This window comes from Arvicanthis niloticus, chromosome 5 (assembly GCF_011762505.2).
Source record: "Arvicanthis niloticus isolate mArvNil1 chromosome 5, mArvNil1.pat.X, whole genome shotgun sequence".
Lineage (NCBI taxonomy): Eukaryota > Metazoa > Chordata > Mammalia > Rodentia > Muridae > Arvicanthis > Arvicanthis niloticus.
Window position 1 is genome coordinate 48,554,160 of NC_047662.1, and position 23,127 is coordinate 48,577,286.

General features: G+C 39.6%; 1 pseudogene; it reads left to right on the forward strand.

The window, feature by feature from the left end:
• The first annotated feature begins 786 nt into the window (after positions 1–786).
• LOC117708690 (PRAME family member 18-like) lies at positions 787–4,844 on the forward strand (annotated as a pseudogene).
• Positions 4,845–23,127: the final 18,283 nt, after the last annotated feature.

The following is a 23,127-nucleotide window of genomic DNA, read 5'->3' on the forward strand; positions in this document are numbered from 1 at the left end:
TAGTCAGATAATTTCATATAATGGATATGCATATAAACATTCATTGTTTTAAACTTCTTATTTCATTTGTGATTTAAATTTATGTATAAACTTGTGATGAACTTTTTTAGCATGTGATCATGTATTCTGAAAGATATGTAAGTGCTGAGGACAAAGAAAAGAGACAGAATGTAGCTGAGGAGAACTTTTTAGCCAGATCTGAACAGAACTTGGTAGAGCAGAATTGAGGATAATTTTTTTTTTAGTCATGACACAAGAGAACTTTTTAGATATAAGTGAACTCAAAAAGAACTTAGAAGTAAAGGCATAGCATTGGAAGAAAAAACATTGAGAGTAAGATTATTATTGGGACATCAGAGGAGGAGAGAGCAAGATTAGAAGGAGAATGCAGAGGATAACTTAGAAACTATGAAGTAACATAAACTAAGAAAGCAATATGCAGAATACAGAGGGATGGAGGAAATAAGAAGTTGTAGAGAGAACAGAAGGAGTAGGCAGGCTTCTCCTTACTGTGGAAGAGAGTAAGCCTTTTCTTAATAACAAGGCAGGCTTAGTCTTATGAAAAGGAACAAAGCTTTCTTCTTACAAACTTAGGTTTAACTCATTTAGCAATAAAAGGGTAGAAGCTTTTTCTTTCTCTATGCAATAAAGGTTGGAGCTCATTTTTAATCCAGAATGAGTGAGTTCTTTCCACAGTGTGTGAGAAATAGGAATTATTAAAAATTAGCCTGAAATTATGGCTCCCAAATGTTTCACTAGGTTCCTTCTGACTGAATATCTATCAAGATGAGCACCTACAACCCTCCCACAATCCAGCAGCTGGTACTTGAGGGGCTGCTGAGAAATGATGCCACTGACTTCTCTGATCTGAAGGACCTGCCCACTATGCTCTTCCTACCACTCTTCATAGAGGCCTTCAATGGCAGATACATAGAGATACTGAAGGCAACGGTGGCAGCCTGGCCCTTTCCCTGCCTCCCTGTTGGGGCACTGATGAAAATCCCTTATGTGGAGATCTTGTAAGCTGTGCTGGTTGGTATAGATAATTTCCTGACACAGAATATTCGTCCTGGCAAGCCAGGCCCAAAGACGCTAGGTGAATCATAGGGTTAGTGGTAAGAAAGACACACAGGAGGGCAAAAAGAGTAGGGTCAATGAGGGCAGAGGCTAATGATGTCATTGACATGGGGATTTGTGGAAATACTGATCTAAATGACAGTCATAATGGACAGGTCAGAGTACAAGTAGCCCTAGAAGGATGAGCCCTTCCCTGGATTTCCTACAGACACTAGATATGGGAGAGACAGAGGTCAGGGAAGCAGGACATGATTCCAGATACAGCTCATGCAGAGTCCTTGTCTGACAGATGTGAGGTGCTATGTTGCAGCTGACATTAGACAAGTGGGATCCAAGCTGATTCCATGTTGGTTCCTGTTTTACATTATGAAACTTCAGCTTTTTCCCTCACAGAAGTTGGAAGCCTCAAGTGTTGGACTTGAGAGATGTGCACCAAGATTTCTGGGATTTATGGGCTGGAACAGAGGATGGAGTCCACTCACCAGAGACTGGGAGCAAGAAACAATTAGCAGACCAAGTTCCTAGAATAGCACTGAGACAGTATTTGAAGGTAGTCACTGACCTGAGCTTCTGTTCCTCTCTGAATGAACACTGAACATGCTTGCTGCAGTGGGCCCAGCAGAGAAAAGGCTATTTGAGAAAAGTCTCTTTGAGGCTATGCTGTCTAAAGATGATTTGTCACCTCCCTATATGGATTATCAGAGATTTTTTTTTTTTTTCGTTCTTTGAGACAGAGTTTCTCTGTTTAGTTCTCTGTCCTGGAACTAACTCTGTAGACCAGGCTGGCCACGAACTCAAATCCACCTGCCTCTGTCTCCCAAGTGCTGGGATTAAAGGGGTGCACCACCACTGCCCAGCTTATCTTACAGGTTTTCAAGCCAAGCTATATCAATGAATTGGAACTATGCACAAACCATTTTGTGTTCTTCCTGGATCACTTTTCTTTACTTTGGAAAGATGCAGACTCTGAGCAAATTGAAACTAACTTGCATCAAATCAGATAGTGATATAATTTCACATACATTGGCAGACAAAAAGAAGGGTAGTACCAAGTTCCTTTCAGTTCTCAAAACTCAACCACCTCCGGCATCTCTACATGAATGATGTCTAATTCCCAATGACAACATGAAAGATTTATTCAGGTAAAGAATGATGTTGACCTATTTCTATGGCAGCAAACCATTCTTTTTACTTGGAGCATTAGTGGGCACCTTAAGTGTGCCAGCAACACAGGATGTTACAATGATGGACTCATTACAATGTAATATCAAAGAAGACTGTTTCCTTCTTACCTGAGTTCACTTGCATTAATGACCATTTTTCTAGCATAGTCTGAACTGAGGTAGAAAATATGTGGAAAGCTGCTGTGCAAGCATGTCCATTGGGATTCAGCTGCACCGAGTGTGCTTTGGATATTCCCCTTTGGTATCCTGGTGAAGAGATGTCTCAGGAGACAGGGACCCTCAGAGACATCTGGGACGTTCCCATTTAGGTGCCGTGGAGATGTGGAATCCCTCCTGGCTGGCACCAGGGGCCAGAGAGGAAGTGGAATCCCTCCTGCCTTGCCACCTAGCTAGAGATTAATTAGAAATTACTTTGTGCTTACAGACCCCAGAGCTCAGAATAGGTAGAAAAGATAAATAGAACTATTAAAGAGACCTTACTTAAATTAGCCTTGGAGTCTGGCCGGGATGACTGGACAGCCAGCCTTCCTTTTGCCTTGTTCTGGGTTATGATTTAAGCTAACACTTTATAAGATTTTATGTGGGGGGTCTCTACCACTTACTGAGATAGGTAGAATATATGATTTTGATGTTGGTCTTTGGAAATCCCTATTTGTCCACATGAAAACACTTGAGGTGAAATAGATTAGTTACCTTTGTTAAAAAATAAGTGCTGTTCAGATTTTAATGTTATGCCAACAATATCATGCTTTACAGGATCAGAAAAATTCAGATTATAAAGATACTAAAATGAGATCTATAATTAGAACATTTACATCAGAAGAAATGGGGAAATGAAAGAGTTAAAATTTTTCAAAATCTCGTAGCAGGCTGGGCAGAGCAGATCAGCTTGATCGTGAGCTCTGTGATGCAGGAACTTGACTGACCATAAGATAGATGGTTTATTATGAATAGGCTTTTTGAGAATAGCCTATACAAAATGTTCCTTGGACCCTGTCACAAACTGAATAATGGGCTGGAACTTTCCACAGGTACTATCCAATAACCCTCCTTCACTCCCCCTGGGTTGTGGTTTTCCCCCTGGTTTGTGGTTTTGGCCTTTAAATTTTCTCTGCCTCTAAAGCCCCGGGTTCAGACCCCACTGCCCCTGCATGGGTCATGGGTCTTGACCTCAACATGTTGATCAAAATATATCTCTTGCTGATTATATCAATTTCTGTGTTTTATGAGTTAATGGGTGGCTGCAAATTCCTAAGGCTTGGGTGAGATCCTCCCTTCATGGGGGCCTTACAAAAACTTATGAAAAATATAGAAAGTTTTTATGACCCTTAGACCTGAGCAAAAGAAAGCAGGTTCACTAGTTCCAAGAATGGGAAACTAGATATAAGATTTTAGGCCTTTACTGCCCCAGGATACATTCTATATTCTGTGAGTGGTACATTATCCCTGAGTCTGGATTAACATTCAAGAAAGGAAGGAAGGGGCTAATTAACATTCCTCAGACCTCAGGGAAGAGAACCCACCTGTGGATGGGGAAGGCCCAAAACAGGAAGACACATTCCTGACCACAAAGAAAGATACAAGTCATCTGGGTGGTTCCAGGAACTAGCTGACTTTCCACTGTTTATACGTTATGTTTCCTTGGTTACCACTTCACTCCCCTCTGTGGTGGATAGCCCTAGCCTCTTGTTGTCATGGTAATTCCACTCCTGGGAGGGGCTGCAAAGGAGGAGTGAATCTTGTAAACCTTCTGTCCAATCAAATTTGTTAAATAAAGGCTACAGCCAGTGATTGGTCAGTGGAAGAGGAGTGGGAGGAGCCAGAGGCAGGGAAAGGAGATAGGAGGAGAGCCGTTGGAGTGGGAGGAGTTGGCAGTTGGTGGAAGTAGAGGGGGTTGGCAGTTGGTGGAAAGAGAGAAGACGAAGGAGACCTTGACCAAGGAAACCGCAAGTTGTTAAGAGCTCTCATAGCCAGGGAATAGTGTAGTTTAATGGTAAATCTGCCCAATCTAGGCATGCAGCATTCATTTGATATTTATTGACTTGTGTCTTCATTCTATGGACTACCTATGGGCAGGAGATTTACCACAACACCCCTCCTCCATTTGTGGGTTCCCCTATATAAGACTGCCCCTGACCAGGATGTCTTGTCAATTCCTCTGACCCTGCATCAGTTATGAATTGACCATCAGTTGACTAATCGTGAAATATACCTCATACTGTTGCATCAAGAATGGTGTCTTGTGAGTTACTGGGTGGCCTGGAATTCCTGAGGCTTGAGGGAGGTCCTCTCTTCATGGGGGTGGCCTTACACCCCCACTAGAGTGCTATGGCCAACTTGATCATGTCCTCATGGAGAGATTTTCCCAAGTGTGTTCTGAGTTTCTTGATATTATCATGGCCAAAAGGCAGCCCAAGACAATGGCTTTTGCTACAGTCCCCTGCCCTCAGTGTTGGACTCTTTGGCTGATAGGAGTGTTATGTGCACAGTTATCAAACCGACGACTGCTCAGTGCAGATCTTCTGTTTTATGAACATCATTTTAGAGAATGGCAGATGGTTTCACTCCATGATACTCAAATAAGAGGTGCTGTGATCATTTTGAATGTTGTTGAAGCAAAAGTTCTTGCCTAGAGAACAGATTGAGCTGAGACCCATTAACTATTCTGTTGTGAGCTCTGTGAGAATGGGCAAACCAGCCATTTTACACACTACATCACTGTATCAGGTAACAATAAAATTTTAATTACTCTCTATTTGTCTTCATTTTCTTCATTTCTATTTGTATATTGGTCTTCATTAAAACACATGGATCTCCCTGTTCTCACATGTTGTGATGCATGCTAAATCTATACAATCTACTAATTGTGAAGGATTCTTGAACATCATCCTGTGGACAGAACCATTCCAGAGACAGGATGTGACTGTGAGCACAGGGCATTCCTACATGAGACCTTGATCATGAGGACATTCTATAAAACAAAATGGGATTTGTTAGAACTTAAAGCTCCATCAATGCTTACAGACATGGCTATCACAGACTAAGGACCTACTGTGACCATAGAGAATCTTCTATTGGGGGGAGAACATTTATTTAATATTCAAGTTACTGTTCATCAAGTGACAAGGCCAAGGAAGGAATTTATGACATTCATCAGGAAGTAGGACCTGAAGCAAAGACTAAGGTGAAATGCCGCTAACTGACTTGTTTTTTCTGTATTACTAAACTTATTTGCTTCTTTATTTTCTTTCTTTCTCTTCTTCCTCTTCCTCCTCTTTGATTTTATTTACCCACCTCATTTGTCTTAGACAGATCAAGATAATTGACATTTGTTGATTTTCCACATGTCAAGTGCTGTACTGATTAACTGTTGTGTTCTCATCTAAATTGTCATAAACCTCACAATGGGGAAATGTGTGCCTGTGTGTATGTGTATATATGTGTGTTTCTATGTTTGTGTCTGGAGATGGTGGTTAGAAGCTCTCTCACAACTCAGAATGGGAAAATAGTAGAGCCAGAGGACAGAGGCTGAAACACATTTAAGTACTAACACTCACTTGTCACCTCTTTTTGCTTTATATTGCTATGGAAAGACCACAACTGAGAATAACCAGTTGGTTTGTGTCCAAGTTTACTGTGAGTAACTTTGCAAAGCAGTTCTATTGAGCACTATTGTAATTGGTTTTTAAGGGAACAGAACATAACAATGTGGGCAATCAACTTCGGTATGAAAAGACTACTAGTAACAGCACAAGCAACATATAAGAAAGTTTCCTTGCATTACTATTAACAGCACAAATGGCAGGCTAGCCAGGAACAGTTACCATACCAATAGCCCTTCATAAATTTAACTAAAAAATAAATATTAAAAGACAAATCTCTCAAAAATCTACAATGATTACTTAATAGCTCACAAATCAGGATATTTAGATGATTTGTGATCTTTTATGAACAATTCTGAAATGAGCATTCTCACAGTCAATTACATCTTAACAGTTTTTGTTTGTTTTGTTTTTCGAGACAGGATTTCTCTGTGTATCCCGGGCTGTCCTGGAACTCACTCTGTAGACCAGGCTGGCCTCAAACTCAGAAATCTGCCTGCCTCTGCCTCCCAAGTGCTGGGATTAAAGGCGTGCACCACCACCACCCTGAGGACCTATTATTTCTTATAAAAAGTATTGGTCAGTTACGGTAAAATTGAGTCTGAAAATGAACTGGCAGTACTTAAAACAGTTTTCTTTTATCTGCTACGAACATCTTAATACATTTGTATGCATCTCTTCCTGTGCTACAACCTAGAAATCACATTTTGTTGTTATTTATCTTTACCATCTCCTGCCAATGAACTATGGATTGTTTCTTAGCTTGGGTTTCATTGCTATAAAGAGACACCATGACCAAACAAATTGTATAAAGGACAACATTAAATTGGGGCTGAATTTCAGGTTCTGAAGTTCAGTCTCTTTCCATCATGGTGGGAAAAATGGCAGCATCTAGGCAGGCATGACAATGGAAAAGCTGAGAGTTTTACATCCTTTTCTAAAGGCAAACAGAAGTATGGCTTTCAGACAGCTAGAAGGAGGGTCTCAAAGCCACATCTACTCCAACAAAGACACACCTCTGAATAGTGCTACTTTCTATGGCAAGAATATTCAAACTGCTATATTCCAATCCTGGTCACCCATAGGCTTACTAAAGTACATGAGCCTGTCAGGGACATAATTAGTATAGTATAATAAGAAAATAAATTTAGTCCACCATCAGAAGTCTCAAAGCCTATTACTGTCTCAACCATGTTAAAAGTCTAAAGTTCAAAGTCTCTTCTGAGATTCGTACAATCACTTAACTGTTATCCCAAACCAATACCAGAAGTCATTTGGCCAATCTCCAAAGTCTGCCTCTCCATTTGTGATATCAAATTATGCTTCAGACCTCCAACCCCTTTTATCTTTGGTGACTATAGTGAACTTCTTTCTCTTGGGCTGCCTTCACTCTATGTTGTCATCTTTTATTAGCAGTTATCTCTTGGTTCTGTCTTCTCTAACATCTTGGAGTTTCCAAGGAATATATAACTCCACAGCATCTTTTTCCAATGTCTTTTTCCAATGTCTTGTTCCAATGATCCACACACAATCTTCTGGGCTTCTCTAAAGAGCTTGCGTTACTTCTCCAGCTCTGCCCTCTCTAGCACTCTAGGCTCTGGGTGACTCTACTCCATTGCTATTGATGTTATTAGTGATCTTCACATGGGGTCTTCTGCTACAAATAGGCTTCATTAATAGCCTCTCATAGGTTCCCTTCAGGGTGTGAAACCTCAATTTCTTTGCTTGGCCCCACAATCCATGACTCCTTTATGCCTTAAAATACCAGAACCACCTGGGTAATTCTTATACATTACCAAGTCTAGCTGCAGTAGGATGCACAACCTTGGCTATTTCTGGAACACAGCTTCTTTGTACTCTCAGAAAATACTTCCCATATTATTTCACCTCAATTATGCTAGTCATTTCTTAACCATCCCTAAATTTTTAGCTCCAGATAACCATCATCAGCCGTCACAGTAACCCACTCTATTCTTGAATTTAAAGCCAGAGCCATAGAGCCAAAGCTTCCAAGTTCTGCTGCTTTGGGGGGCTGGAACAGGTCCCTTTTTTTCTATTACATTATCACCAATTGTCTGTTTCCAACTCTCTCACTGCCTAAGCTTGGCTGCTTTGAAACTTGCTGTGTCAATAGACTTCAAACTCAGAGATCTGCATGCCTCAGTCTCCTGAGTTCTAGAATGAAAGTCATATACTAACATGCCGGAAACCTCAGCTTTTCTCTACTTGAAAATTGCTCTCTACCAGATTGGCTTTGAACTCAGAGATCTTTTTGTCTTTTTTCCTGGTATTAAAGGCATTGAACCACCGGGAATAGAACTAAGCTTTTCATTGTCACTATTACTCATGATCCAAATCAAAAGACTGTGTCTTCCATTTCTTGATTGTAGTTCATTCCAGATTAAAAGTTCAAAGAAAACAATAACCATAAAATAACACCTCAGATAAAATAAATATTCTTTGTTCAATGGGAAATGGCAAGTTTAGCTGAGTAGGATCTTGCTCCCAAATCACCAATCCCTTAATTGGTTTATCTTCTCAAACACAGAGTTTAGCTCCATTTTACTTCCTGGTACCCTTTTATTACTTAAACCACACATTTCATATTTTTCCTTTCTAAGCTTCCTATGCTTGATTAGAATGTTCTCTATAAAAGTAAATCAGAGGACAAACTCTATGTTGGAGTGTTTTGAGACTTCCTTTGTCATTGCAATTCATCAAATCTCTTTACTTTATTCTTGGGTAGACTCTTTAGATAAGGGCAAAATGCAGCAACATTTTTTTTTACCAAAACATAATAAAAATCTTCAGAATTCAAATCACCCTCAGCACCAATGTAGTTCTTATTTGCACTAGAATGGCCAAGTAAGCCCCTATTAAAGGACTCTGGCTTTTTATATGCAAAGTCACCAATTCCACAATTTTCTAATCAAGAACATGGTCAAGGCTTTCACAGAAATGTCCCAGTGCCTGGCACCAGTTTCTATCTTGGCTTGGGTTTTGTTGCTGTAAAAAGACATCATATCCAAGGCAACTTTTACAAAGGACACTTAATTTGGGCTGGCTTATGTGTTTTAAGATTCAGTCCATTATTATCATGGCTGGAATCATGGCAGTATCCAGGCAGGCATGGTGCTGGAGGAATTAAATATTCTATACCTTGATTTGAGGCCAACAGAAGAGGACTACTATTTTCAGGAAGCTAGCAGGAGGGTCTCAAAGCCCGTCACTACAGTGACATATTTTTGTCCAGCAAGGTCACACCTTCTTCAAAGCCAAACATCTTAATAGTGTTACTCCCTGGGCTAGCATATTCGATCCACTCTAGATTGGATCTGTACCACTATTTGCACCTTCTGGACACTTCTGGTTGCTCCATAGACTACATCCCATTTGTGTTGGGTTCTAGGAATCCCTCCACAAACCACACAAACAACCATCTCAGTCAGAGTGGGGCGGTTTGTTGAACAAACATCTTAAGACTGGTCTGTTAGAGCCTTAACTCAGAATTCATGGGATGAGGCTATGACCCCAAACATTTTTCTATGTAGCTTATAAAGGATAAAACTGAGAAAACCACAATGAACTTATATGCAAGTGCTACCTGGTGGTTGATGTTGACTCAAGCCATTTCAGACATAGCAGGTCCTATTGATCCTTGATTTCAGGGGCTCTATATGAAACTTTCTAAGATTAACAAAACTCATAACACACAGAATATAACAGGGTATGTGGTCATCATGACCCTGCCCTGAACCAAGTTATTTTTCTGTGGCAATTACAATAAAGCATATTATAGCAACAGTAAGAAACAGCTGGCAGGCTTGGATCAAAATGATTACAGCTATGCTAGGCTGCAGACCACAATAATCAGTATGGATATTAATAGCCTTTGCAATTGTTGTATTTCCAAGTGTGTAATTGTTGCCTGTGCTTTTATTATATGTCTCTCAATGCATATCATGTCATTTGTCCTTCCTGTGGTCCTAAACTACCATTTTGGTTACTTTTATTATGTTTTATTTTAATGTAGTTCTCTTTCTTTCTTTCTTTCTTTCTTTCTTTCTTTTTTCTTTTTTTCCTTTTTTCCTTCCTTCTCTCCTTCCTTTTTTCCTTCCTTCTTTTGTGCCTTTGATTCTTTCTCCCTTTCTTTTTGAGACAGGGTTCCACTATACTTACATCTGGCTGGTTTGGAACTCACTCTATAAGAGTAGGTTGGAATGTCTGGAATCCAACTGACAGATATTCACCTGCCTCTGTCTCCCAAGTGCTGAGATTAAAGGCATGTACTACCACACCAGGCAGTTATGTGCATTTTACAAACATTAAACTCTGGGATTCCAGAATGGCTTTATTGGCATGATGGATGATGCTTGAATCTGGATGTTCACCCCTGGTGAAACTCAGGGCAGACCTGAGTTAAATAGGGAGGGAGAAAGCAGGGAGGGTCTGGGAAAGAATGCTTAATTGGCTCCAACCTCTGGCCTTCAGGCATCTCATTAGTATGTAAATTTCTCTAGGGCCTGAGGACTGTAGTCATGCCCTCTGCCTGTGCTTTTTGGGAGGGATCACATCCTGACTGCAAGGCTCAGATCAAATAGAGATCATAGACCAAGTATCACAAGTTCGGAATCTGTGGGAGTGGTGAGATACGTGCTGTCCCTACCCAGGCAATGGACAACTATTGGGTCTCCAGCTATCTCACACCAGTGCTCTAGCAGAGACCAAATTATTCTTTCACAATCCTACAATGACTGGCAGAACCATCGGTTTAAATATTTAAGGTTCATTGTGGGATATTCAAAATGCTCCCTACTAACTATTTTGAAATAAGTAAACATTGCTAAGCAGACATGGTTATCCTAGCATAGATAAAAACAGAAGCTTTTTCTAATCCAGTTAATGAAGATCTATAAATGGATAGTGTATGATTTGCAGGTCAACTTAAAAAGTGAAAAAGCAGAAAGACACCAGAGTCTGAGCTTCAACAGACAGGACTGAGTTTATTAGAGCACGTAATGAGGGTAATCCTTTCTGTCACAGCCTGTTCTGTTCCACGGATCGGGGTCTAGCAAGAGAGAGAGAATGGGGGGAAGAAGGGGAAGAGACTCGAAGAATAGAGACAAACCAGAAGATCTGTAGTCAAGTCCCTTTACTGTCTCCCACAGACTATATCACACCTCCTACTGACCATCACACACACCCACTCCTACTTCTATTACACACCACTACTACAAGGAAATCCTGGGTATTTATAAGCACCAACAGGAGAACACAGGTGAAACATTTTACCATGTGCACCATGCAGCTGGGGTCACTAAACAGCAAAACAAGCTATGTGGGATAAACAAGATGTTTATCAGAGTGTGCTTCAGCTGTTGTAGGCTTTTGAAAAACAAGTCTCTCATCAGGGTATATGGTTCCAGATGGCTTCAAAGATGATCTAGCCGCTTTCTGCTTAAAGTCGGCTCCCAACACCTTTCTACCACAGGATAGTGAGGGGTCTGCCAGAAAATAAAGCTGGTTATGACCCTGTATTGAGGTAGAGTGAAGGGCTTGGGAATAAAGAAATTGTTACAGGTATATCATGGGATGTGTTTCTCTCCTGCAGCCTTTTCTTTCTGAAATAGTTTTCCCAAGGTAATAGAGACTATTGGGATACAAGCTATCCCAAGAGACACTTTCTGGGTTGACCAATAACTGCTGTCATCACTAATTTCCTACTCTTCATAGTTTACAACTGACAAACTCTGTTATTCTAAATCCTAATAAGCTCAGAGAAACTGAAACTGTGAAGCAAGAGCCTTCACAGAATTTGGGAATGTAGCATCAAAACAAGGGTGAAAAGGGACATTGTCTCTTCAGTGCCTTGAACTGAGGTGAATATTGCCTAAGATTAGTTTCAGGTCTGCAGAAGAGGGAGCTCTCTGGTCATTTAATTGGAGTGGAATTTGAACTGAATTAGCTTCAATAGGTTATGAGATTGCCATCATGTGTTTCAGAAGAGATTTTTGAAAATTCATCACTAGGGAGTGATAAGCAGATGACTTGGTTAACTTCTTGGCAGGAGACTGCCAAGAATGGTGGAAAGAGGCATAAGAGTAGAGGCAGAAATTCCAGTGAGAGAAAGTAAGTGTTGAGTTCTTCAGATGTGAGAGTGCCTAGTTTCAATGCCAGGAATGTTGCCTCAAAGTGAGCTAGCAGAAGCAACATGGGAGTAGAGTATCAGAGCAAGAGAACAACAGAAATCAGGACTAATGTAAATGTTTCTATTTGGCCTGGGGTGAAAGGGATGAAAGTCTCTTATAGCACCGTATTCCCACAGCATCTAAAAGGTCTTTTTGTAGTTTCATCAGAAACAAAGGGAGCTGTTATAGGATGACAGCCATTGGATGAGCTTCTGTGGATCATTTTGTTTGGATACCAGGTACAATTCAGTAAGTAAAATTGTTCTCTTTCTCTGACACTCTGTACTTTTCTGTTGCTTGTGCTAGCTCACTCTGAGTCAGCACTGGTAGCATTGGGACTAGACACTGTCAATCTAAATCATCTCTACACTTACTTCCTCTCACTTGCCTTTAAACACAGGATAAAAACAGAACTATGGAGAGAGTAAGAAGGAAAGAACTGATCAAGGAGAGGAACCAGGAAAGAGGTTGGGCCTAGAAGCTCTCATAGTAAAAGGCTTGTGGTTCAATTTTTATCTGGTCTCTGTGTCTTTAGGCCCCATCTCAAAATTGCTAGACTTCATTGTTATGGGAGCAGCTTCATTTGTGGAGGAAGACACAAATTCCATCCTCCACAGTATTCAGATCTTGTCTTGGAGTACTGTATCAGCCAAATTTAAAACTATTCTAAGGCTTACCTCAAAGATAGAGCATGTCTTATATGTAAAAATGATCTTCTTTCTTTTCTTTCCTTTTTTAATTTCAGTTTTTTAAAAATTACTTTGGGGCAGGTTTTCATGTTCTATAGCTAAATATATTAGTCAAGATTCTTTAGAAGAATAGAACTTATAGCAAGATTATATAAAAGAGGGGGTTACTAGCATATCTTACAGGCTGTTAATATAACAGGTCTAGTTAATTGACCAATGGCTGCCTGTGAATGGAAGGTCCAAGATCTCAGTAGTCGTTCAGTCCATGAATTGGATGTCTCAGCTGGTCTTTTATATGGAAGAATCTCTGAGAAGTAAACTCTAATAACAGTGAAGGAATGGACTTGCTAGTAATAGCAAAAGTAAGCAAATGAAGATATAGTGAACTTCCTTCCTCCGTGTCATTTATACATGATGCCAGAATAAAGTATGGCCAGTAGATGTTGTGTCTTCACAACTCTAAAATTCATATTAAACTGAATTTTCATTTTAAAAGCTTTAATTAAGAAAAAATACTGGCCTTTTTTGTCCCTTGCCTGGTCCTTGTGGCTGGAGCAGACACCCAGCTGGTCTGCTCCCATGTGGACACCATATCCCGAGACATCCTAGAGGGGCCACTGAACTCAGAGCAGCTGGTAAGTAAAGTTGCCCACTGCCCTATGCCCCAGTGCTACAACTGGGAGTATGGTTCTCTCAGGACCTACCAGGCATCCAACATCCCCCTTGCATAATACCACTTTCCTTCTGCCCCTTGCCTGGTCCTTGTGGCTGGGGCAGACACCCAGCTGGTCTGCTCCAGTGATGACACCATATCCCGAGACATCTTAGAGGAACAACTGAACTCAGAGCAGCAGACACCATATCCTGAGATATCCTAGAGGAGCCACTGCACTCAGAGTAGTGGACACCTAGCTGGTCTGCTACAGTGGAGACATCATACCTTATGACATCCTAGAGGAACCACTGTACTCAGAGCAGCTAGAACTCAGGATCACAGGATCACAGAGACATCTGGAACCTGAGGAGTTCTGACATAAGCAAGATAACATAAGCAAGATAAAGGTAGGCTCCAGTCAGTAATAGTGAGGGCAGGTAGCACTAGAGTTAACCAGATGGGGAAAGGCAAGTGTAAGAACTTAAGCAACAGAAATCAAAGTTATTTGGCATCGTCAGCACCCAGTTCTCCCACCATAGCAAGCCCTAAACACCCCATCACACGATAAAAACAGGATTCAGAATTAAAATCACTTCTCATTATGATGATAGAGGACTTTAAGAAGGACATAAATAGCACTCTCAAAGAATTTGAGGAGAACACAGATAAACAGGTAGAAGCCCTTAAAGGGGAAACACAAAAATCCCTTAAAGAATTGCAAGAAAACACAAACAAAGAGGTGAAGAAATTAAACAAATCTGTCCAGGATCTAAAAATGGAAGTAGAAACAATAAAGAAAACTCACAGTGAGACTACCCTGAAGATAGAAAACCTAGGAAAAAGATCAGGAGTCATACTACACAAGCCTCACCAATAGAATACAAGAGATAGACGAGAGAATATCATATACAGAGATACCATGGAAAACATTGACACAACTGTCAAAGAAAAGGCAAAATGCAAAAAGCTCCTAATCCAAATCATCCAGGAAATTCAGGACACAATAAGAAGGCCAAACCTAAGGATAATAGGAATAGATGAGGGGGAAGACTCCCAAATTAAAGGGCCAGTAAATATCGTCAACAAAATTATAGAGAAAAACTTCCCTAACCTAAAAAAAGAGATGTCCATAAACAAGCAGCCTACAAAACTCCAAAAAGACTAGACCAGAAAAGAAATACCCCCTGTCACATAATAATCAAAACATCAAATGTACAAAACAAAGAAAAACACTGAAAGCACTAAGGGGAAAAGGTAAAGTAACCTATAAAGGCAGTCCTATAGGAATTACACCAGACTTCTCACCAGAGACTATAAAAGCCAGAAGATCCTGGACTAATACTATACAGACTTTAAGAGAGCACAAATGCCAGCCCAGACTACTATACCCAGCAAAACTCTCAATCACTATTGATGAAGAAACCAAGATATTCCATGACAAAACCAAATTTACATAGTATCTTCCCACAAATCCAGCACATCAAAGGATAATTGATGGAAAACTCCAACCCAAGGAGAGAAACTACAACCTAGAAAAAGCAAGAAGGTAACCTTCCAACAACCCCAAAAGAAGATAGTTACACAAACATAATTCCACCTCTAATAACAAAAATAACAGGAAGCAACAACCATTTTTCCTTAATATCTTTTAATATCAATGGACTCAGTTCTTCAATGAAAAGACATAGACGGTCAGGCTGGATACATAAACAGGACTCAGAATTTTGCTGCATAAGGCAAATGCACCTTTGTGACAAAGACAGACACTACCTCAGAGTAAAAGGATGAAAAACAAACTTCCAAGCAAATGGTCCCAAGAAACAAGCTGGAGTAGCAATTCTAATATCAAATAAAATCAATTTTCCATGAAAAGTAATCAAAAAATAAAGAAGGACACTTTATACTCATCAAAGGAAAAATGTACCAAGATGAACTCTCAATTCTCAACATCTATGCCCCACATGCAAGGGAACCCACATACATAAAAAACAAACAAACAAACAAACAAACTTTACGAAAGCTCAAAGCATATATTGCATGTCACATAATAATCATGGAGGATTCCAACACCCTACTCTCAGCAATGGACAGATCATGGATACAGAAACTAAACAGAGATACAATGAAATTAACAGAAGTTATAAACAAAATGGATTTAACTGATATCTATAGAACACTTCATCTTAAATGAAAAAAAAAATATACCTTTTACTCAGCACCCCAGGGTGCCTTCTCCAAAATAGACCATGTAATTTTTCACAAAATAGGCCTCAACAGATAAAAAAAAATTGAAATAATCCCATGCACACTATCAGACCACCATGGACTAAGGCTGGTCCTTAATGATGACAAAAACAATGAAAAGCCCACATACACATGGAAACTGAACAACACTCTACTCAATGATGTCTTGGTCAAAAATGAAATAAAAAAAGAAATCAAAAACTTTTTAGAACTTAATGAAAATGAGGACACATCATACCAAAACTTGTGGGACTCCATGAAAGCAGTACTAAGAGGAAAACTCATAGCTCTAAGTGCCTACAAAAAGAAACTGGAGAGAGCATACACAAACAACTTGACAGCACACCTGAAACTGTTGGAACAAAAAGAAGCAAATATACCCAAGAGGAGTAGACAGCCAGAAATAATAAAACTCAGGGCTGAAACCAACAAAGTAGAAACAGAAAGAACTATACAAAATATCAATAAAACAAGGAGCTGGTTCTCTTAGAAAATCAACAAGATAGATCAACACTTAGCCAGACTAAACAGAGGGCACAGAGACAGTATCCAAATTAGTAAAATCAGAACTGAAAAGGGAGGCATAACAACAGAAACTGAGGAAAGTAAAAAAATCATCAGATCCTACTACTAAGGCCTATACTCAACAAAATTGGAAAATCTGGATGAAATGGACAATTTTCTAGACAGATACCAAGTACCAAAATTAAATCAGGAGCAGATAAACCATCTAAATAGTCCATAACTAAAGAAATAGAAGCAGTCATTAAAAGTCTCTCCAAAAAAAAAAAAAAAAAAAAAAAAACCAGGAACAGATGGTTTTAGTGCAGAATTCTATCAGACTGTCCAGGAAACCTAATACCAATTCTCTTCAAACTATTCTACAGAAGAGAAACAGAAGGAACACTACCCAATTCATTCTATGAAGCTACAATTATGCTCATACCTAAACCTCACAAAGACCCAAGAAAGAAAGAGCACTACAGACTAATCCCTCTTACGAATATTGATGCAAAAATACTCAATAAAATTCTCCCAAACCGAATCCAACAACACATCAAAATAATCATCCATGATGATCAAGTAGGCTTTATCCCAGGAATGCAGGGATGGTTTAATATTCAGAAATCCATCAATATAATCCACTACATAAACAAACTCAAAGAAAAAAAAAACACATGATCATCTCACTAGATGCTGAGAAAGCATTTGACAAAATTCAACATCCCTTCATGTTAAAAGTCTTGGAAAAATCAGGAATTCAAGGCCCATACCTACACATAGTAAAAGCAATATATAGCAAGCTAGTAGCCAACATCAAACTAAATGGAGAGAAACTTGAAGCAATCCCACTAAGATCAGGGACTAGAAAACGCTGCCCACTCTCACCCTACCTATTCAATATAGTACTGGAAGTCCTAGCCAGAGCAATTAGACAACAAAAGGAAGTCAAAGGGATACAAATAGGAAACAAAGAAGTCAAATTTTCACTATTTGTAGATGATATGATAGTATACTTAAGTGACCCTAAAACCACCAGAGAAATCCTAAACCTGATAAACAACTTCAGCAAAGTGGCCAGATATACAATCAAATCAAACAAATCAGTAGCTTTCCTCTACTCAAAGGATAAACAGGCTGAGAAAGAAATTAGAGAAATGACACCCTTCTCAATAGTCACAAGTAATATAAAATATCTTGGAGTGAATCTAACCAAGCAAGTGAAAGATCTGTATGACAAGAACTTCAAGTCTCTGAAGAAAGAAATCAAGGATCTTAGAAGATGCAAAGATCTCCCATGTCCATGAATTGGCAGGATTAATTTAGTAAAATTGGCCATCTTGCCAAAAGCAATCTACAGATTCAATGCAATCCTCATCAAAATTCCAAATCAATTCTTCACAGAGATAGAAAGAGCAATTTTCTTTTTTTATTTAATATTTTATTTACATTTAAGATGAAGAGCAATTTTCAAATTCATTTGGAATAACAAAAAAAAAAAAAAATAACCAAGATAGGCAGAACTAATCTCAACAATAAAAGAACTTCTGGGAGAATCATTCCTGACTTCAAACTGTACTACAGAGCAATAGTGATGAAAACTGCATGGTACTGGTACAGAGACAGGCTGGAAGATCAATGGAATAGACTTGAAGATCCAGAAATGAACTCACACACCTATGGTCACTTGGTCTTTGACAAAGGAGCTAAAACTAACCAGTGGAAAAAGGACAGCATTTTAAAAAAAAAAAAAAAAAACCAAAACAAAACAAACAAACAAACAAAAAAAAAAAACGGTGCTGACTCACCTGGAAGTCAGCATGTAGAAGAATGCAAATCAATCCATTCTTATCCCCTTGTACAAAGCTCAAGTCCAAGTGAATAAAGGACCTTTACATAAAACCAGATACATTGAAACTAATGGAAGAGAAGTTGGAGAAGACCCTCGAATACATAGGCACAGGGGAAAAGTTCTTGAACAGAACACCAATTGCTTATGTTCTAAGATCAAGAATGAATCAATGGAATCTCAAAAAATTGCAAAGCTTCTGTAAGGTAAAGAATATTGTCAGTAAGACAAAATGGCAACCAACAGATTGGGAAAAGACATTACCAATCCTACATCTGATAGAAGGCTAATATCCAATATTTACAAAGAACTCAAGAAATTAGACTCCAGACAACCAAATAACCCTATTAAAAATGGGGTACAGAGCTAAACAAAGAATTCTCAACTGAGGAAACTCAAATGGCCAAGAAGCACCTTAAGAAGTGCTCAACATCCTTAGTCATCAGGGAAATGCAAATCAAAACAACCCTGAGATTCCACCTCACACCAGTCAGAATGGCTAAGATCAAAAACTCAGGTGATAGTAGATGCTGGCAAGGATGTGGTGAAAGAGGAACACTCCTTCATTGTTGGTGGGATTTCAAGCTGGTACAACCACTCTGGAAATCACTCTGGAGATCCTCAGAAAATTGGACATAGCAATACCTTTGGACCTTGACCCGACCCGGGGGCCTTAGTAATTCATGGGCACGAGGAGGACCGCATCCTGAAAAAAGAATGGGTGAGAGACAGAAAGGACTCAAGGAAGCAAATGCTTGTCAAGAGTCATGTTTTGAAGCGCATCTTTATACTACAATTCTTAAAGGGAGGGTCAAAGGGGTGCAGGTGGTGGGAAAATACAGAATCTTCTTGGCTTGTGCCCTGAAACATTTTGTGGTCTACCTGGTCTTCTCAGAAGATATGGTACACTGCTTTTCCCATAAGACACAGTACGCTGCTTTGAATCTATGAGTCTATCTGTAGCTGCCAACCCGGATCTTGTGGTTGCCAGGCAGGATGAAGCTGCAGGGGATGTTATGCAGGTGTGGAGAAGTAGGGGTGAGAGTAAGAGGCGAGGGTCCTGGCTTCTGACAGGACCCAGCTATACAACTCCCGGGCATATACCCAGAAGATGCTCCAACATATAACAAGGACATATGTTCCACTATGTTCATAGCAGCCTTATTTATAATAGCCTGAAGGTGGAAAGAACCCAGATGTCCTTCAACAGAGGAATGGATACAAAAAATGTGGTACATTTACACAATGGAGTATTACTCAGCCATTAAAATAATGAATTTGAGAAATTCTCAGTTAAATGGATGGAACTAGAATATATCATCCTGAGTAACATAACCCAATCACAAAAGAACACATATGAACAACACAAAAGAACAATTATCACTGATAATTGGATATTAGCCCCAAAGCTTGAAATAGCCAAGATTCAACCCACAGACCACATGAAGCTCATGAAGAAGAAAGACCAAGTGTGGATGCCTCGGTCCTACTTACAAGGAGTAACAAAATACTCAAGGGAGTAAATATGGAGACAAAGTGTTGGACAAAACTGAAGGAGGGGCCATCTGGAGACCATTCCACCTGGGTATCCATCTCATCTGCAGTCACCAAAGGTAGATGCTGATGTGGTTGTCAGGAAGACAGCATAGGAGCCTGATATAGCTGTCTTTTTAGAGGTCACAGCTGAATAATTTTAAACAAAGGAATTTTTGTCTCTTCTCAGTCCAAACAAATTTTATTTACTCTTTTTTGTTTCATTACGTTATTCTGGAATTTTGTATGATATCAGTTTTTGGTAAAGAATAATACTAATACCATGTTCCTACTCTCTCATCAATAAGTATGATATTAGCTATAGGGGGAGAAATGATAATAGTTGTATTGAAGGTACAGACCTTTAATCTCAGGAATTAGGAATCAAGGTCATGTGGATCTCTTTTGAGATCCAGGCCAACATGTTCTACAGAGTAAGTTTCAGCAGAGCCAGTGATCCACAGGGAGTGACTCTGTCTCAATCAAAACAGCAGCAGCAGCAGCAACAAAATCAAAATGAAACTAAACCATGTCCCCCTCCAAAAAAAAGAATAAGAAAGAGAAAAAACTCAAACCAAAATATTACACAAAGATATGTCCAGAATATTGTCTTCTAGTTAATTGTAGATGTATTTTAATTGACAACCAAGAATAACTTTCACATTAAGTAACTAAAATGATCTTGAACCTTTCTGATCCTCTCCCTCTGCCTCTACAGTACTGAGACTTCAGGTATGCACTCCTGTGCCCAGTATTGTTTGGTTCTGATATTTAACCCATGGCTCTTCAATGTTAGACAAGCACTGTAGCAACTAAGGTCCATACTACAACTTTTGTAGGAGAAAGAAGAGCTTGGGATGTTGAGAACCGAACTGCCCCATACTTTGGGGCTATTATGTTGCTCTCCACACTGCCCCACACTTTGGGGCTAAGTGCTCTGGTCAAGAGAGAGATTGGGGATGGAGGGGCAAGAGACTCAAAGAATGGAGACAACCCAGAGTGTGTAGTCAAATCTGGTTACTCCTTTATTTCCTCTATTTTCTCTATTACAGGAAAATCCTGGGTATTTATAAGCACAAGCAGGAGAACACAGGTGAAAACATTTTACCATGTGCACCATGCAGCTGGGGTCACTAAACAGCAAAACAAGCTATGTGGGATAAACAAGATGTTTGTCAGAGTGTGCTCAGCTGTTGTAGGCTGTTGAAAAACAAGTCTCTATCAGGGTATATGGTTCCAGATGGCTGCAAAGTTGATAGCCGCTTTCTGCTTAAAGTCGGCTCCCAACATTGGCATGCTGCTATATAAAAATGTGTGGAATGATACTGAGTATATTACACTCCCACTTGTGAAAAAAAATGTGTCCTGCTGAAACTGACTCTGAATCCCTCATCATCTTTAAATGTTGAAATATGCTTAGGTGTGTCCAATGACTTACTTTGTTTTCTCTTTGAGATTAAAATTTAATTACATATCTTCTTTCTTTCCCAAGTTACATACCCTCTTCAAACCCTGAATGCTCTCCAAGTTTATAGCCTCTATTTAGCTAATTATTATTGCAAGCATATATGTTTACTTATATATACCTGAATATAATCTTTTAAATTTGTATGAAGCTACTCATATCATGGATGCCTGAAAATGGCCCCCATAGACTCATAGGGCATGGAATTATTGAACACATGGCCTTTTTAGAATAGGTGTGGCCCTGATGCATGAATAGTGTGACTTCAGAGTGGGCTTTGAGGTTTCAGAAACTCAAGCCAGACCTTGTGGCTAACTCTCTTTTTAGGCTGCCAGTGGGTCTAGATGTAGAAATCTCAGCTCCGCCTTTAGTACCATGTCTGCCTGCATGCCACCATGCATTCTGCCATGGTAACAATGGACTAAACCTCTGAAACTGTAAGACAGCCCCAATTAATTGTTTCTCTTTAAAACAGTTGCCTTGATCCTGGTGTTTATTCACATTAATAAAATGCCAACTAAGAGATACATGTGTATTTTCAGGGCTGACAATTTAGGAGATTCCTACAAGCACTTGTGTAGTAAACAATTATAATCCCTAACAACAATCTACAAACATCTGCCCTTATACCCACTGATGATTAGAGTCTTTACCCAACATAAAGGAAACTTCTCTTTTCAATAGGCAGAGACCCCCTACAGGAAACCACAGCCAATAAAGATGCAGAAATATGGACATCAATACCAAAGGGTACATCTACAAAATACACAGGGAACATTGCTGAAGACGTAGAAAGAGGACTGTAAGCTTAGAGAACCAGTGGATATGCTGTGAGATTGCATCTACTAGTAGTGTGAAAAGCTATAGGCAAAGCTTAAAAAGTACAGTTGAACTTATAGGAGCTGAACAAGCAGGACACCAGTGAACATGGCAAACTAGACAGAGACAATGCCCCAAGGTCTCAGCCCTACATAAAGAACTGTAGAAAACTGAAAAGCATGGTAGAGAAGAGTTGGCTTTCCCTAGGGAAGACAACAAATTGGTTGTCCGGTGCTAAAGTGTATTTTTTAACTGTGAATATTTATTATAGGTGTATTTATTTAAATGTAAGTATGTGTTTCACCAGCATGCTCTTATGTGCATCATATAGGGGTTCAGAAATGAGCATAGGACCCAATGGAAGAAGAGTTATAGACAGCTAGATGGATGGGAATATTCAGGTACCAGAAAAGTTCCTAAGTTGTCTAAAAGTGTAGAAATCACTTAACTGCTGGGCCACCTCTCCTGAATGTAAGGTACCCTATTTGAGGTAGCATACCAACTGAAAACCAGGTACTCATTTGGCTGGAAGTAGAGGATGAGTTTACTTTATATGCTGGTATCTTCTGGATAACACAGCCTAAAACACAATGTGTCTCTCTGTGTGTGCTCTGAACTGCTGAGGCAGAGGTCTGAGGCTGACGAAACAGAGTCTTGACCTGAAGCTGAACCCAGAGGTAATGATGCAGGAGATGCAGAATGAATCTCCATAGGTGACTTCTTGCTGAACTAACTACATTGTCTTAAAGGACTCTGGCATGGCATGGAGTTGAGGAATCCCAGATATGCATGAAGCATGACAGGCCTGCTCATCCTGTCTCTACATTTCTGTGAGTGGCCAGATCAGTAGAGGGTTCAGCACCGAGGGGATTGGAGGCAGTATGCATTTTCTACTTGTGCTGAATAAGGTGTGTTGTGGGATGACACTTTCACTGATAAAACTGAAATAATTTGATGGACCATGATACCCCATATTCATAGGGAATCCTATAATAGCCCATCGCTGTGAGCACTGATGGAACATAAGTTCTAACAACAACCCCACACCCTGTTTCTAGAATGTGTTCACTTGCACAGTCTTGTGTAGGAAAGCCTCTGTGCTCACAATCACATCCCATTCCAAGGATGGTTCACTATACAGACTGGTTTTAAGAGCCCTTCACAATTAGTTTGACAGTACTGTGCAAGTAACAAAGGAAACAACAGTAGGAAGTAAAGAGTAGAAGATAATGTCATAATTGACTTTAATAAATTTTGCCACCAACAAGGCTCCAATGATAATTTCCTTGATCATACATCAGGAGGTCATAGAACAGCACAA